Below are 17000 nucleotides of genomic sequence, written 5' to 3'. Positions count from 1 at the left end.
TCCGTGGCTCGCCATGTCGATTCCGGAACTCCGTTGGGGTTGGTGGAGTTCCGGAATCGATATAAGCACGCTCAGGGATCGATATATCCCGTCTAGATTAGATGCGATATATCGATCCCAGAGCAATCGATTTTAACGCACCGATACGGCGCGTAGTCTAGACGTACCCTATAAGTATCTACATGGGGAACAAATATTTAACAGTGTGCTCATCAGTCTATCAGAGAAAGATATAATGTGAGACAATGGTTGGAAGCTGAAGCTAAACAAATTCAGACTGGAAATAAGGTGTAAATTTTTGACAGTGAGAGTAATTGAAACAATTTACCAAGGGTTGTGGTGGATTCTCCATCTGTGATAATTTTTAAATCAAGATTGAACGTTTTTTGTAAAAGATTTTCTCTCGGAATTATTTGGGGGAAGTTCTATGGCCTGTGTTATATTAGATGATCACAAAGGTCTCTTTCAGCCTTGGAATCTTGTGGCTTAACTACTTTCCAGTTTTCTATATAAGCAAACTGCCTGGCTAGCAACAAGATTCAAGGCATAACTTGAGTCAAATGGTTCTTAGAGCTAGCCAGGTAATCATTAACTATAAATATGACCAAAATTCTACCCCCGTTTATTCAGTTTCATTTATACCTGAGGTTTGAGACAGTACACAGTGTACCTGGCCACAGCTGTAAGTTATCGGACAGTTCTTTATAAGCAATCACATGTATTCTTAAGTTAAAAGCATTACAGAGAAAACATCTTAAACACTATAACAGAACCTATACGCATGCTCATAAGTTTACCAGAGATTACCCCCTCATTCCAACAAACACTCTGTTTGGTGATTAGTCCCTCAAACCCCACATGGTATTTCCTGTGGTCACAAGTTCATCACAGCTTCATCTCAGAACCAACACCCAACCCTTACAGGGCTTCAGTGGGCCAAAAACCTTCCAACTCCATTCCTAAAAACTGGGGTCCACTTGGACCAGAGGCCCTGTCTGTTTACTGGATCCAAAAGAAGGCCCTAAGTTAGGTATAACTCAAGCTATATATATAAAAAAATTCCTCTCTGTCTCTTGATCCTAAGAGAATCCAGCTTGAACCAGGACCTGTTAGCCTCTCTCCTGGAGGTGTTACAACCTGAGTGAATTTGCCTAACCACCCCACTCCTCCACCCACTGTTCTTAGTTCCTGAAACGCTGTAGTCTCCTCAATAGTACATGAGCATTGTGTTTTTAATACAATGAACTCCTAAAATACTTAATTCAATGAGGTTTGTCCAGGATCTTGTCATATCTACCACAGTCAGTTCACCCCATGCTGCTCTTCAAAAGCTGCCAGAGCAGGAGCACAGCTAGGTAACCATTAATGGCTTGGACATCACATCCTTCCTCGCAGGACTGGCGCTAGGGTTTTGAGCGCCCTAGGCGGATGGCAATTTCGCTGCCCCGCGCGCTGGTCCCGCGGCTCCGGTGGAGCTACCACAGTGGTGCCTGCGGAGGGTCCGGTGTGCCTGCGGGCAGTCCACCACAGCCACGTGCGCAACCGACCTTCCGCAGGCACCACTGCGGCAGCTCCACGGGAGCTGCCTGCCGCCCCCTCCGGCAGCGCCCTGACCCAGGGGACACCCTTGGCTGCTGGCTCCCGCTGGTAGCTCAGACTCCCTCTCTGTCCCAGCAGCAGCGGCTGCTCAACCATTTAAAAAAAATTGGGGGGCGCTTTTTGGTACCCCCAAATCTCGGCGCCCTAGGCAACCGCCTAGTCCGCCTAAATGGTTGCACCAGCCCTGCTTCCTCCAGGCAACTGCACACTGGAAAACCTGAGATACACATGATGGAAGAATCGCCTGCTTATCTCATTCTGGTTTGACAGAGAACATTGTCGTGTCCCTCACAGTCCTTGTTTACTCATGTATTCCATAATCCATTAACATTACTAATTTACTAATTACTGTTACTAAATCTGAATTATGGCTATAGAATGGTGTGCACCGGTATGATGGAATATTGATTCTGGTACTGACATGGTGGGGCTCCTCTGACTGTGATGGAGCGCATGGCAAAGGGGATATGGAAATGAAACATTTCACTGCTGTCTCTTCTATCTTGCCTAGTGACTAAGACAATATACAGGAGATCAGTGCTGCCGAAACTGCACTTAGGCGCTGAACAGTTGAACTGTACTCCAAAGATTGCATTGACTGCTTAAGCTAGAGTTTTCTAAGGAGAATCCCACAGCGTTTCACATCACCCCTCTTCAAAAGCCCCCTTTGCACGTTCTTATAGTGTGTCTGTTCCTATCCTGCTCACACTGATTGCCTCCTGCACTCTAAAACTACACACAGCATACCTCTGTTTCAGCGTATTTGGGGGTGGGGCAGGGCACACTGACCCCCTGGGTGCTTCTTTGTGCTATATATGATGACTGGACCATTAGTGTGATATTCCAATCAACTACCACAACTTTCTGAGTTGAAAAATGTGAAAATACACAGTACTGGGCTTATTTGTTTCACCCAAAATGCCAGCACAGCGATCTGAACAGCACAGGATCAGTGTCAGTTAACGGCCAAGAGTGGAATGTGTTTTGTTACAGAACTCCGAGCTGTCCAAGTCCACGGCACTGCAATATTTCATAAACCTGAAGGAGGAGAAAGTGTGATCAATCTATGACCCAATTTCAGGACAGTGGATTTCACTCTAAACTCTCCTTGAAGGTTTTTTTTTTTTTTAAATGTTCTTTTGGTGGTTCAGTTCACACTCAATACATTACAGCTTTTCTGCTTCTGAAAGGCTAAATAAAATATATATTGCATTAGAAAAGTCACTCCCATTAATGACACACTCCTATGTGTAGACTTTTAAATGTCTGTTCCAGCTTTTGACCATGAGGCTCCTCAATTATTTTAGTCATTTTTTGTCCAACATTTCCAGGCTCTCCCCACTGTAAATGGCATTAGTTTTTACCTCTGAAGGCTGAAGTGTTATGCATCCACCAAGCAACCATTCTGTCATTTACACAAGAGCAGGGCTCACAGTGGCAAGGGATGTAGGAAGTAGAATAAATGAAAGCAAAAATGAACCGTATCTTTCCACCACTCACACGATTGCATCAGCAACTGCCCTAAAGAGGTATCAATATTCAAAACCCACTACTCAATATGTTTTGTACTTTTAGAGAGAACACTTTTGTTTACAATCCATCTACTATTGGAAAGTTAAGATTTTCTGATTAAAGTTCCAGCTTGCTAGCAATGCAAATATTCCATGGGGGACAAAATGAACACTTTACAAGTTAGAGCAGAATGTAAATTGGGAAGCTGGATGTACTGTCAGATGTTGTTAGCGTTTTTCATTTGCAGTTTTTGGAGGCGATATTAAGCAGCAAAGATAAATGAGCATTACAGGTATTAACTCTAAAACACAAAGTTTTTGTTTTAATGAACATTATTTGTCATTCATGGCTAGCTTGGCTTTCTTGACTGATCTGTGTAAAGTGTTAACTCTGTCACTAAGGGTACGTCTACACTACCTGCCGGATCAGTGGGTAGAGATCGATCTATTATGGATCGACTTATCGCCTGTAGTGTAGATGCGATAAATCGATCCCCAATCGCCCTTCCATCGATTGCTGAACTCCAGCTCGATGAGAAGCGGAAGCAAAGTTGATGGGGGAGCAGTGGCCGTTGATACCACGCTGCAAGGATGCGAAGTAAGTGATTCTAAGTCCATCTAAGATACATCGACTTCAGCTACGCTATTCTCGTAGCTGAAATTGCTTATCTTAGATCGATCACCCCCCTATCCCCCAGTGTAGACCAGGCCTGACAGAGATCTTTCCTGTCCACAAATTGAGCCTCTTCCAGTTTTGCTCCCAGTTGAGATCAAATTTTACCCTGTTTCTAGAAGAGCTAGCAAGTGTCATTGTATGTGAGTACTGAAAGATAATTCACAAAACTGAGACCACTTAGATTGATCTCGAGACCCATATAAACCCATTTGTGGAAAGAAAAAAAATCACCTCCCATCCTGACCTTCACCAAAAACTCCAGCCAAACAAAAATACAGCTCTTTTTCAGATAGCAAATATTAAGAAAATTAAGTGTTCTCCATCTGAATTTCACACATCTGAACACTTGCTTGAAGCACTATACTGGATATCTTAAGAGAAAGCCTATTCTACTGAGGCTTCCAACCCAATTCCGAACACCTAAGTGTCTCAAAGAGAGTTTGGAGAAGCATCCAAAAAGTTAGCTGCTGTTCATACTGCACACCCATATAAGACCAAAAGCTCAGTGATACAAACAAGTAAACAGAATTAAGTAATGTAAACCTTGAAAAGTGATATATTCTAAAAAGAAACTCCAAGAAACTGGATATATGAAGATAATGTCAGTGTACCATACTTTGGTTTAGTGCCTTTGACAATAAACAAATACTCCTGGGTAAAATCTTATCATGCTTCATGTTCCAGGAATTTGAAAGGAAAGCCCTGGTCACCTTTAACTTTAACCCCCACCTGAGCCAGGTGTTCTTGGGAGCCTTAAAATTAACTTTACATTTTCCAAAGTACTCAGCTCTGAAATTGGGGGGCAAGTTTTCAAATGGTAGTTAAGGCACTTAAATAATGCTCAGGTTTTCAAAAGTGCTCTACACACAAGAAACTGCCATTGTGAGCCACACGGCCAGACTTCCAGAATTGCTTAGCATTCCAATACACTGGTCACTGATTGGGATGAATAAACAGGAGCTGGAAATCTGGTCACTTATTGGGATGTGTAAGGAAAGGGAAACTAGTCTGAGCTGATGGGAAGACATATTAGGATGTGGAACAGTCACCCAAAGAAAGATGAGGAAGCCCCATTGTTTGGGACTCAAACTAGGAAGGATGAAGAACTAGAAACACACTACAGTGATTAGAGAACTAGCCCTGAACTCAGGAGATAGAGCAGGGAATTTAACCTCAATCACACGCTTCTGAGTAATATTGGGCAAGTCACTTATTCTCTGTGGGGATAATGGTGGCACTGCCCTACCTCACAGAGGTACTGTGAGGATAAATCATTTCCAGATACTGAGAATCTCAGATACTTTGGTAACGAGAGCTATGTAAGTATCTTAGGAATGTAAATAGCCTTGCATTTGGAGGATTTGGGACTGGCAAATCTATGTCCACCTCACATTGGATCAAGACAGGCCAACCAGGCCCCAGGCTCAGAAGGGGACACAAAACATTTTCTGCTTCAATTTTGTATTACTCCTTCTCACCCTAGTAGAAGGTTCCCCCCCTCCCCAGTATCCTCCTCCTCCTTCTCTGCCCTAAAAGTGGCTTAGGGCCATGTTTATGATTATTTGGATTGCAACAGTACCCAGAGGATCTAAACAAGATGTGGTCCCCATTGTGTAGGGTGCCATTCAAACACATACCAGGACATGGTTCCTACCCCAAAGAGCATGTACATTTTAATTCAGTCTTAACATTTTCCTGAACCGGGGAGCAATTTTTCTCTTCAGGGCATACATAACCATGGAATCAATCAGTGATCACATCACTAAGTGAAAAAGACAGCAAGAGTCCTCAGCACAGTGATACCACAATATGCTAGAATTTTTAGAATATAAAGGTAAGCCAAATTCCCAACCAGAGAAAAGAGGAGTGGGGAAGGGGAAAGAAGGAGGCAGCTGTGGTCATGTTGTAGCATCTCTAAATTAAAAAATGACAACAGAACACCTTGCTCTCCTCTCCAAAATAACCTCTCATTGCATACCAGTAGTCCCTCTACTTTCTGATTAGAGACAATAGTAGAGATGTAAACAGTTTAATTAGGAACGGACAACTGTGTTCTTGGAGGTTAATATACCTTGCCCCTTTTACACATGGATTAGCACTAAGAACACAAAACATTCAAGGTAACAGGTGGATGAATCATTTGATCTTGGCATTTCTAATTAACCTTTACATTGCCTTGCTACTCTTCAGAAATGTCTTGAGTATTCTGTGTGCATACAATTCTCATTACACACACACACTGTTTGCCACAGCAGACATGATTTTTGGACCAGTAAGTCCTGTACTCTCTCTTGGCAGCGACCTATACCTTATAGTTCAAAGAAAGTGAAAAATCCTCCATTAATGCCTCTAGGCCAAAATTTTCATGTTTGGGTGAAGCTTTACATTAAGCATCAAAAGGCCAGATTGTGACACCCTTACATTGTGCACTGCTCTGCAAGTAGTCCCACTGGTATGGCTACACTTGGAATTTCAAAGCACTGCCGCAGCAGCGCTTTGAAGTGTGAGTGTAGTCAGAGCGGCAGCACTGGGAGAGAGTTCTCCCACCGCTGCATGTAAACCACATCCTTTACGGGTGTAACGTGCAGCGCTGCCGTCCTGATTACACTGATGCTTTACAGCGCTGCATCTTGCAGCGCTTGGGGGAGTGTTTTTTTCACACCCCTGAGCGCGAAAGTTGCAGCGCTGTAAAGTGTGAGTGTAGCCAAGCCCATTGATAAGTGAGTATGAATTACTATCTAGCACTAAATAAACTGGTTGCTATAAGGGAGCTGCAGGTGCTCAGCATCTCTGAAAAAAATCACACTTCCTTCCTCTCTTTCTGGTCTGGTGCACAAATATGAATTTGTGTGCTTAACTTTAGCTACCCAAATATAATACTTACTACAGTAACCAGGTGTGCAATACTAAACATAAGACTGAAGGCAGAAGAATTCCTCTCTGACCCCTGTCAGTCATCAACCTGCAGCCTGATGCATGAAATTTGAGTTCACCATCATACTCTACATAAAAGGTAATAAAATTAGCCAAATTTATTAACAATCCAGACACAGTGCTTGACTCATTATCCTGCAGTGGTTAATTCTACACGTTGATTTCATGCTGCATGGAGCAGCATATCCTTTTATTTGTTCTACGTTTATTCAACATTAGTTTGACTAAGCAACTTCTTATTCCTAGTACTATGGGATGGAGTTAAGTGACAGAAAGCAGTTGATCAATTTTCAATATATCTTTAATAATTTAAGAGTTTTAAACTCTATTTTCCTAATCTTTTCAGGAGAAATCACTATTTTTTTAAATTATTCAACAAATGTAAACCCCATCATACCTCTAGACTATGGAGTAGTAGGTTAGTCAGTTCAGATCATATAACAACCTATTTATAATTTATATTGTAAAAATAAAGACATTCAGTGACTGGGATGAAATTCACCAATCAGAATGTTAGGCAATTTTACATTCTGCAGGAGCTGTCTGTTGAGATAAATCATCTGAATTAATCTGTGAATGAGATATTCCTGTTAATTTTAGTATCTGACCACCAGTCTAATCACCATTCAAAAACCTAGCATATATGAGCAGTCACACGTCCAACCTATAACCCTATTCCTGTCATCTTTGCTACACTCCTATGAACCTTGCCAGAGATATGTTACATACACTAGAAATAAGCATAAGAATATATACACTTACTAGGAATGAGGTGAGAAATTGATTATTAAAACTATCGCTAATGCTCTTGACCGTCAAATAAAGCATATTCAACTAGAACTGAAAAACCTGACGTCAGGAGCTCCGATATTACAATGATGAATAGTGTAAGAACCTACACACAAGAGAACAGATTGAAGAGAATATAATTACAAAACTATGTAGTTTCTCTACATTATTGCAGTAATTTTAATGTACTGCTAGACAGATAACATCTTACATTACTGCATATAATTGAAGTTCACAATTTCTTCTTCTCCATTTCTGTTTTCTAAAGAGTAATAACAAAGTGGCATTTTTAAAATATGGGGGAAATGTACTGAAAAGTTATTTTACATGCAGTAAAGCAGATGCAATCCTGCAAGCTCTCTCTCCCCTCTGCAAGGAATTCACAATATATTACACAATAGTAAGAAAAACTATTAAGAATTCTAAAGTGATTTTTAGGCTACCAGTAGTATTTTGAATGTGTAAAAGTTATGCCACCTAAACCCAGTCACTATTCAAGAGCACAGTGACTTACTGCAGAGCCTAGGTTGTTAGTTATCTTATTTCAGCTTAAAAATGTTACTTTAAAAATCGTCACAACTAAATCTTGATACAGCATCAAATCTTGCCTCTGGACAAGAATGCAGAAACAATTTTAAAAAATCTAAACAGCTTGTCTCTGTGATAGTCAATATAATAAATAGATGTTGACAGAACCAGATATTAAATGGAATAATGACCATGGCAACAGCTGGAAATGTGCTTGTTAAGCAAATATCAAATAAATCTAAAGCTTTGAGCTCTCACCTTGCACAAACACACACTTCCAGAAGAGTCAGTAACAATGTAGGCACTTCCAGTGTGCTAGCCAGAGCAGCTGCTGCTGTTGTGAACTGCTTACAGCACAGCCAGCCCTGTCGCTTTTCTCACTATCTGTTTGTTCTCTACAGTTTCTCCCATGACTCCATCACCCAGGAATGGCAACTACCTCTCTCCTTAGCATTGGTAGTGCACTGGCTGCTATTGAACTCAGGTAACAAAATGAGTGAAACAAGGTCAGTGCAATGTGAGCTGAGACAAAGTGCGGGAGACAAAGAGACCCTAAACAAGGGTTACTGAGCTGTGTAAATCACAGCTCAGACAATGGGTGGTCAGAAGAGCAGTGAATCTGAGAATCACAACATGGAACACAGCCAATCAGCTTACCCAGTAACCCTTCTTTAGGCAATAAACAAATACACAAAAAGAACCATCCTGGTGTTTGCCAGTACCAACACCCCAAACACTCTGTTCCGATAATATCTTCCTCAGCCAAACTGTAGGTCAGAGGGGGATTATTTTCTTTCACAAGCTGTTAATATTAGTAGAAAGGAATAGATCACAGGATGCCTTACAGACAGCAAAAAAAATCCCCTAAATAAATATAGTACACTAACTTTAATAAGATTTCTCTACTACTATTCCCCGCCCCCCTGCACTACTGCCCTTTGGTATTTTGCCTCAGTTCCTGTTAGGATCCCACAGAAGGATACCGAGAGGAGATTAAATGATTTAATAGCTGATGGTAAGAGCAGGAATTTATGGAATGACATCTCTAAGGACCTGATCAGATAGTAGAGGACATGCTAAAATTTTCATGCTCTGTCTCAAACTGACTGACTTATTTCTTGTGCTAACTGAATTATAGCATGATAATTTTTATTAAAATACCTGATCTTGGTTAGCTCTCCTTCCCCAACTGGAAATCTTTAGTATTACTTAAAGCTATTTTTCTCTGGTCTTCTTGCCTTTGTTGGTGGACCCCTTGTAATCACAATACAGCAGCTCTCTGAGCTTCACAACAAGTAGTTTGTTGTACAGGATCTAAAAATAGTGTTGAATGTTTAGTGAAACACTTGCCTTAGTGACCCTAATGCCAGTTACCATGTGCCCAGGGATTCTGTGAGTTCATTGTCAGTAAGCAACATAGACTAATATTAAATGTAGTTCAGACCTTCAAAGAGAAAAAGAATTCTTTATCAAGCTCATAAAAGTTTTGAAAGAGAGACGAGTGAGTAAATCCTGACCTTGAAAACTAAAAGGGACAGGGTGAATTTGTTTTGAGAATTTGCCCTGGGAAAAAGTTGCTTAAACTGTTATGATCAGGCAAAGCACTCAGTAAAAAATTGAGCTGTAGCAGTCAATAGATCTTTTCCCTCCGTGTGTATTCAGAACAGAGTCACAAAGATTTTGTATATTAGTTTGAACACCTGTTTCCCCTATCGAGGCAACACTTCTGTGGGAACATGAGCTGGCTAATGTATCAACAGGTTTGTTAATAGCCGGTTCAAACCTGCAGAACCACACACAAGAGTTGTGAAAGAGAAGCACTGTCATAAATAGATAGTTAAGGGTTAATGTCTCTTTTACCTGTAAAGGGTTAACAAGCTCAGTGAACCTGGCTGACACCTGACCAAAGGACCAATCGGGGACAAGATACTTTCAAATCTTGGTGGAGGGAAGTCTTTGTTTTGTGCTTTTTTTTTTGTTCTTTGTTCTCTCTTGGAGCTAAGAGGTGCCAGACGTGTAACCACATCTTTCTCTAATCTTTCTGAAACAGTCTCTCATGTTCAAAATAGTAAGTACTAGATGGAAGGCGGAGTAGTCTTTATGTTTGTTTTCTTTATTTGCAAATGTGTATTTTGCTGGAAGGATATTTTACCTCTGTTTGCTGTAACTTGTACTTAGGCTAGGGGGGAAGGAGTCCCTCTAATCTATGTAAAGCTGAAGACCCTGTAAACATTTTCCATCTTGGTTTTACAGAGATAATTTTTATTTTTTTTCTTTCTTTAATTAAAAGCTCTCTTTTTTCAGAACCTGATTGATGTTTTTCCTTGTGTAAAACTCAAGGGGATTGGGTCTGAACTCACCAGGGAGTGGTGGGGGGAGAGAAGGAAGGGGAGGTTAATTCCTCTCTGTTTTAGGATCCAAGGAGTTTGGATCAGTGTATCTCTCAGGGAAAGTCTGGGAGGGGGAAAGAAGAGTGGGGGGAAGGTTAATTCTTCTCTGTTTTAGGCAAGGAGTTTGGATCAGTGTATCTCTCAGGGAAAGTCTGGGAGGGTTATAGGAGGGGAAATGGTTTATTTCCCTTTGCTTTAAGACCCAAGGGGTTTGGGTCTTGGGTCCCCCAGGGAAGATTTTGGGGAGACAGGGAGTGTACCAGACACTGAAATTTCTGGTTGGTGGCAGCGCTATCAGATCTAAGATAGGAATTAAGCTTAAAAGGGTATATGCAGGTCCCCACTTTCTGGACACTGAAGTTCAAAGTGGGAATAATACCTTGACATTTGAACACCTGTTTCCCCTATCGAGGCAACACTTCTGTGGGAACGTGAGCTGGCTAATGTATCAACAGGTTTGTTAATAGACGGTTCAAACCTGCAGAACCACACACAAGAGTTGTGAAAGAGAAGCACTAAGTCATCTGTACAACTGCTCAGCATGGTAGTTTGTGGAGCTGGATGATAAGTGCAGAAAAATGTCTGCAGGAATTTTTTTGCCAAAAATGTTTCATTGAAATTGATTTTCTTTGAGAATTTTTGACCACTATAAACTGGCTGAAAAACAGGAAAAATATCAATGAAAATACCGAAATTAAAAATTTTTCCTCACGGTTTTGAAAGTACTAGCTTTAGTACTTTGTAACTTGTGAATCAGTAAAGTGAACTGCTGCAGGTGAAGGGAGCAGGCACTGCAGGCCATAGGAGCCCAACAAGAACACTGATCATTGTGTTTTGGAAAGAACCTCTGAAGACAATGGGTTTGCATAGGAAGAATTCCAAGCTTAATTTTGACAGCAGAATATTTAGTATTGGTGGGTGTATACAGAAAAAATCCAGCTCAACTCTCAAGAGTAAATTTAGAAGTGATGTTTAAGTTAATATATATTAGATTCCTTCACACATTCTCACTAGATTCTCTTGGACTTAAGTTGGTGTAACATACAAGTCCAGGAGTGGGAAGATGCAAGTTAGCGTGGGAAGTGGTTTAAGAGTATTTTTGTAAATTTATTATCTTCTTAACACTGAAAAAGCTACAGCAATTTAGCTTGTCCAAAAGTCAGCTAAGCTCAGTGAGCCAAACTGAGAAGTAGGCTAGTCATTGGTAAGTGGATGTGAGTTTATAAAGATATGTGTCAATGAGTTCAAGTTGTTATATCATTAGAAGGAAGATGGAGAAGGTCATTTACATTACTCCAAATTAGGCTGCCTTTACACTCACTTATGCATGTCGTTGGTGGGACAGGGGAGGCATGGATTTGCAGCACTCACTGTTACGGAAAGCATCTCTTCACTTAAATTGAGCAAACATGATTTGGGGTTCTTGACACAAAACAATGTGGAATCCTTTGATGCCATTTTCAGAAGGTCACTTTTCAGACTAGATCTTGTGAGGTCCATCAGGTCTTGAAAACAGGCCTGCACAGCTGTCAGCCAGCAGAAACCTCCAAGCTGCCTCCCAATGACAGGTGTCACCAGCTTGCACTCCAGTTGCCATGACCTGTTGTGAATACAGAGTACGGGAAGTTCTGCTTCAAGGGATGTAACAGGTAGCAGGCTCGTGGATCCTGATTGGCTCCTTGCATTCTATCCATCCAGGTTCCAGAAGTATCCAGGCAACCGTGTGAATCTCCTGTAGCTTCCATAACCATTTCTGCTGCCTGGTCTTGAACTCCTGGGTTCAACCTTGGCTTGATTCTGACCTGGCCTCCTGACCCAGACTTTGCTACCAACCCCAGCCTGGAACTTGACTACAAAGTCTTCTGCTACTCTGAGCATCAGGTTTGATACTACTCTGACTCTTAGTCCCAACTGCCCTTGTCAGGATCCTGACAGATCTGCAGTTTAAAGAATTAAGTGAGATGCAAAATTTTATTTTAAAAAGGTTAAGCCTGAGGAACAGACTGATAAGCTAAGGTGCCGGGAATCTAGGAAGAGAAGGGAAATAATTTTAAAATCACTACCTTGCTTTATTTACTTTCACACAGTCACAGCAGTTTAGTAATGGAAAAGACCTAGGAAATCATGTAATCCATTCTGTTGCTAATGGAAGGTCATTCCCTTCAATTTATTATCTAGTGTTTTGTTTGTCCAGTCTAGTTTCAGTTCTATGTATTTGTTTTGCAAAAGTAATATTTCATCATCTTCCTCCTTGGCAATGAACCCTACAAACCTCTACTACTCCTTCCCAATACTCACAAAAACGCACTGGAAAGCAGTGAATCCAAATCTACATCCAGGGATGTGTTTTCTCCTTTGCTATTCAGCTCTCTGGCTAATATTTAGAGGAAGAAGGCATTAAGAGAATGCCAAGTTCTTTCTGCTAATTTATTAGGAGAGCAGTTGAGCCTATACTCAGTATCACACAGCCACCTGTTACTGCTGTCTTACCTGAGAAAACCACTAGTTGATGCTAATTAGGAAGTACTTTTAAAAGACATTTCCAGAGCCACCTGCACCCAGAAAAATAAATATGAATTTTTCCCTTCCCTCCCCTGCTGCCTCTATTCTGATGGCCCAATCCTGTTTCATTGAAATCAACGGGAATTTTGCTATTAACTTCTATAGAAGCTGACTCTGGCCCTAAGTCACACTCTTTTAAATGTAGATTGAGTGAATATTCCAGGTTTCTTATGTTAAAAGACACCCTTCTTCCACTACCCTGCCAGAGAAGTAATAAGAAAGCTACAAGCCCTCTGGCATCAGATGAGACAGCTCCTTCCAGCTGCTTCTACAGGAATAATTAATATAAGTAGCACTATGAATATTCAGCAGTCATTGCCTGAGGAGTCAGATGATGGATTGAGCTTGATGGTAAAAGAGTGGAAATGAAAGACAATGTTGGTCAAGATTTTTAAAATGTTAATTATTGAAATCATAACAATATCGTGGCTGCCTGTGGACAGCTGAACAGAATTAAAACAGAATTAGGGAACCTTCAGCGAAAACAGAGATGCTCAACCTATTTCTCTCCCCTTCTGAGAAAATCTGTTCTGAAGCTTCATCTGAACCTCTCAGAATATTATCACCACATTTAATTAAGGAAGAGTATAGAGTTAATCTGTTCAGCAGCCAATACTGAAGTAAGTAGCATATGGTCAAGCCAAACACCCAGTCCCTGGACCCAATCCTGCTCCCACTGAAGCAAATGGCAGTTTTGCGACTAACCGCAGCAATGCAAACTCTCATCCAGAGATTACAGCTTAATTTTTTCCTTTCAGTGATGCCAACTGGAGTGGATGTGGGAAGGTGAATGCCCCCACCCCCCAGGTTTTAGCACTTCCTCGAAGTTCCACAGGCTGCCAAGTTCCATAGGCATGTTGGAGCTACCTAATCTAATACTGTTTTATATCATGTGAACTCAATACAAAGCAAGACAGATCCTATGAACTCTTCCTTTACTTTCCTCTTTTATAAATGGCTAGAGTGTAGATTTCCACAATACGTAAGGGTAGGTTTGAAATTCGGCCTCTTGGTGCGGTGTGGTCTGGTGTAGGATTCATCATTAGAAGTCACTGGGAAGGCAGTCACCAAAACCCAAATCCTCTCCCCAGTGCACTGCCTAAGTAACACAGCACAGTGCTGGGGAAAACTACACGAGTAAAGAGAGAAAAGCCCTCCTGCTGAGTGGCATTGGAAATGGATTGGTCATGTGCTTTGGTTGGAAACCGATTCCATCACCAGAGCAGCAGATGGACACCTGAAGGCAAGTGAAAACGAGGCTACCCAAAAACAACATGGCAAAGAGCTGTGGAAGCTGAGCTGAAAAACCTGGGGAAACATTAAAAGACTTGCCAGAAACAGACAGGAGTGGAGGAGCTTCATCACTGCCCTAAACGCCAGAGGCGTAATAGGAACATGTTGATGATGATGAGACGTGTAGCTGAATCGACCTTACATTTTAGTGTGGACCTGGCTTAAGTAATGTTACCTTAGTATTTCCTATGTTTCTGAGTATTCCCTGCAGGAAGGATGAGGAAATGAAAGGAATGTTGCAAATACTGAAGTAGACTGATTTATGAGTCAAAACTGGCAAAAACTTGAGTAATCCCACTGTACAGAAGTACAAAAAAAGGTGTCAAAAATAAATCTATACTCTGAATGCTGAGGCAGATGACCCTAAATAAACCAATGAGTGGCACCAGCACCTGTAAACTATTCAACATCTATTTAGACATCATGAGCTTGATTCTGCACTGGCTCACATCTTGTGTGAAGTGTAATATGTTCATATCGACTCTTTGGGACAAGGACTTTTTTTGTTATATGTTTACACAGCTCTTTGCGCAATGAAGTTCCGGTCTATGATTAGGGCTTCTCTGGGCTACAACAATACGAGTTAATAATAATAATGATCTCATCAGTATGTACATGCGGACAGATCAGCTCTGGTTATGTTTTATCAAAATACATAAATAGCTACACAAGGTGCAACGTATTGAAGAATCAGACCTCATGATTACTACTATTCAGTAAAAATACCTTCTTTTTTTAAGCTTATCATTTTATAGCTCTTCCATTCTCCCTCATACATTTGCTATTTTTACATGCATGCCATATTCAGACGGATCATCTGGAAACAGTGTTTGTTTCATCTGTCCCAGTGTTGACCAAGATACTGTTGTTACATTCCTGAAGTCCTTGGCTGTACATCATAACCATGGCTGCTTCAGCAGGGAACAGATGTGTAGGAGGACAAGGAGAAGGAGGAAACAGGGAGAGAGTATGTGCTGCATATTTTGTTGTCAGTCGGGTTGTGGATCTCTAGACTGCTGCTAAGAGACACCTCCTTGGCCCACAGTAATCACATGTTTGAAACCTTAATGGTAAAAAGAGCTTTGTCAATCGGACAGATGAGCGAGGAAACAAACCACACAATTTGCTTATGTAAAAGTGAGGTGTCAAGCCTTCAGAGAATTTTTTGGCCCAATAATCCTCTCAGGGCTTAGTTACACTTGTGAGTTACAGTACATTAAAGGAGCCCTGGGCACACTAGCTCACTCCCTGTCCACACTGGCAAGGCACGTAGAGTGCTCCGACTCCATGGCTAGAGTGCTCCGGTACTCCACCTCGGTGAGTAGAATAACATTTGACGCGCCCCCGCTGGAGTGCCCCGGCATCAGGGTGAACGAGGTGTTGCATTATTGAGCTCTGATCAGCCTCCAGAAATGTCCAATAATCCCCTTAAGTCAAGTGGCCACTCTTCTAATTGTTTTGGATATGCCCTTTGAAACCCCATTTGACAGCCAGCTGCTTATCTGCTCCAAGACAAAGCAACCATTACTGTGGAATGCTGTGTGTGAGAGAGAGAGAGACGCAGGGGGGAAGGGAGGTCTTTTGCTGTCTGAACTTACAAGACAGCATGCTGACATGGTCTCAGGCCCCCAAAAACCCACTCTCTCTCCCACCACATACACACAACACACTCCCTGTCACGCTGCACCCCACCTTACCCCCATTTGAAAAACATGTTGCAGCCACTTGCATGCTGGGATAGGTACCACAATGCACTGCTCTCTGTGGCCATTGCAAGAGCTGGTAATGTGGCCACGCCAGTGCGCTCGCAGCTGGCAGAGTGGACAGACTACAGCACTTTCCCTACTGCGCTCTATGAAGGCTGGTTTAACTCAAAGCACTCTACATCTGCAAGTGTAGCCATGCCCTCATTTATATTAGTATAAATCAGGAGTAATTCCATTAAAAGTCAATAGAGTTAAACAGCTATAAAACTAGTGTAAGAAAGAGGAAAATCAGATAATTTGTGTTCAAGGACTGGATGGAGTTTTGCAGCCTCAGGAAGCCACATGCACCAAGATTTTGGTCACTATTCACTCTGTCTCACCAAAAAATGGAGGACTGTTTGGAAAGTCAGGACCAACTCTTATACGTGGCCATCAGCTGAAAACACCTTTCAGAAAGCATTCTGCAGAAGATGTGTGGGTCAGAGGACTTGGGGGTTCTGCCCCAGCTATATCCTGGTAGGTGACTGACACTCCAGCTATGTCCTGCTTCTCTTGCTTTTAGTATTACTTCAAGGAGAACGACCTTGCTTTCTGTGTGTCTCATGCGAGACTCAAAATGAGGGCTCTCGAATGACTGAGTTTTAACATTCTGGCTGTATCTGTGTATTAAAGATTCATTACAAATCCATATTAATATGTTCATCATTTTTTGAAGATTCACTTTTGGGTCTGAAACTTTGTGTATGGATTCCATTCAGAGGTGAATTTTTTAGGCAAATCTGAGCAAAATCTTTACACTTTATTCATATTCATTTATTATTCATATTATTGAGTTTGGGGCATTAGGTAAAAACAAAACAGTGTTTCTCTATTATCCACAATTATTTAGTCACGTTTGTTCCAAAACAACTGACATTTGCAATGGTCAAGTTTGCAGTGTAAATGATTTTTAATGAAGAGTAATGGGTCTGGCGATAATGAAATGAAAAAAAAATGTTATGACTGGTGAAAA

The 17000-nt window shown here is 41.4% G+C and overlaps 1 protein-coding gene across 4 annotated transcripts in view; it reads right to left on the bottom strand.

Moving 5' to 3' along the window:
- The window catches only part of ARHGAP24 (Rho GTPase activating protein 24), a 367683-nt gene that overhangs the window by 119899 nt on the left and 230784 nt on the right, over positions 1–17000 (bottom strand). Inside the window, exon 1 of one of the 4 annotated variants that reach the window (XM_075066123.1) lies at positions 9199–9290. The exons of 2 other annotated variants lie outside the window; for them this stretch is intronic. The gene's annotated coding sequence lies outside the window, so the exon portion shown is untranslated. Of the gene's footprint in view, positions 1–8295; positions 8375–9198; positions 9291–17000 lie in introns of those variants that run through there. One more of the 4 variants, XM_032800204.2, reaches the window with a different exon arrangement.

This window comes from Chelonoidis abingdonii, chromosome 5 (assembly GCF_003597395.2).
Source record: "Chelonoidis abingdonii isolate Lonesome George chromosome 5, CheloAbing_2.0, whole genome shotgun sequence".
In the NCBI taxonomy this organism is placed as follows: Eukaryota; Metazoa; Chordata; order Testudines; family Testudinidae; genus Chelonoidis; species Chelonoidis abingdonii.
Note: the sequence above shows the minus strand (reverse complement) of the source record. Positions and strands in the feature narration are given on the sequence as shown.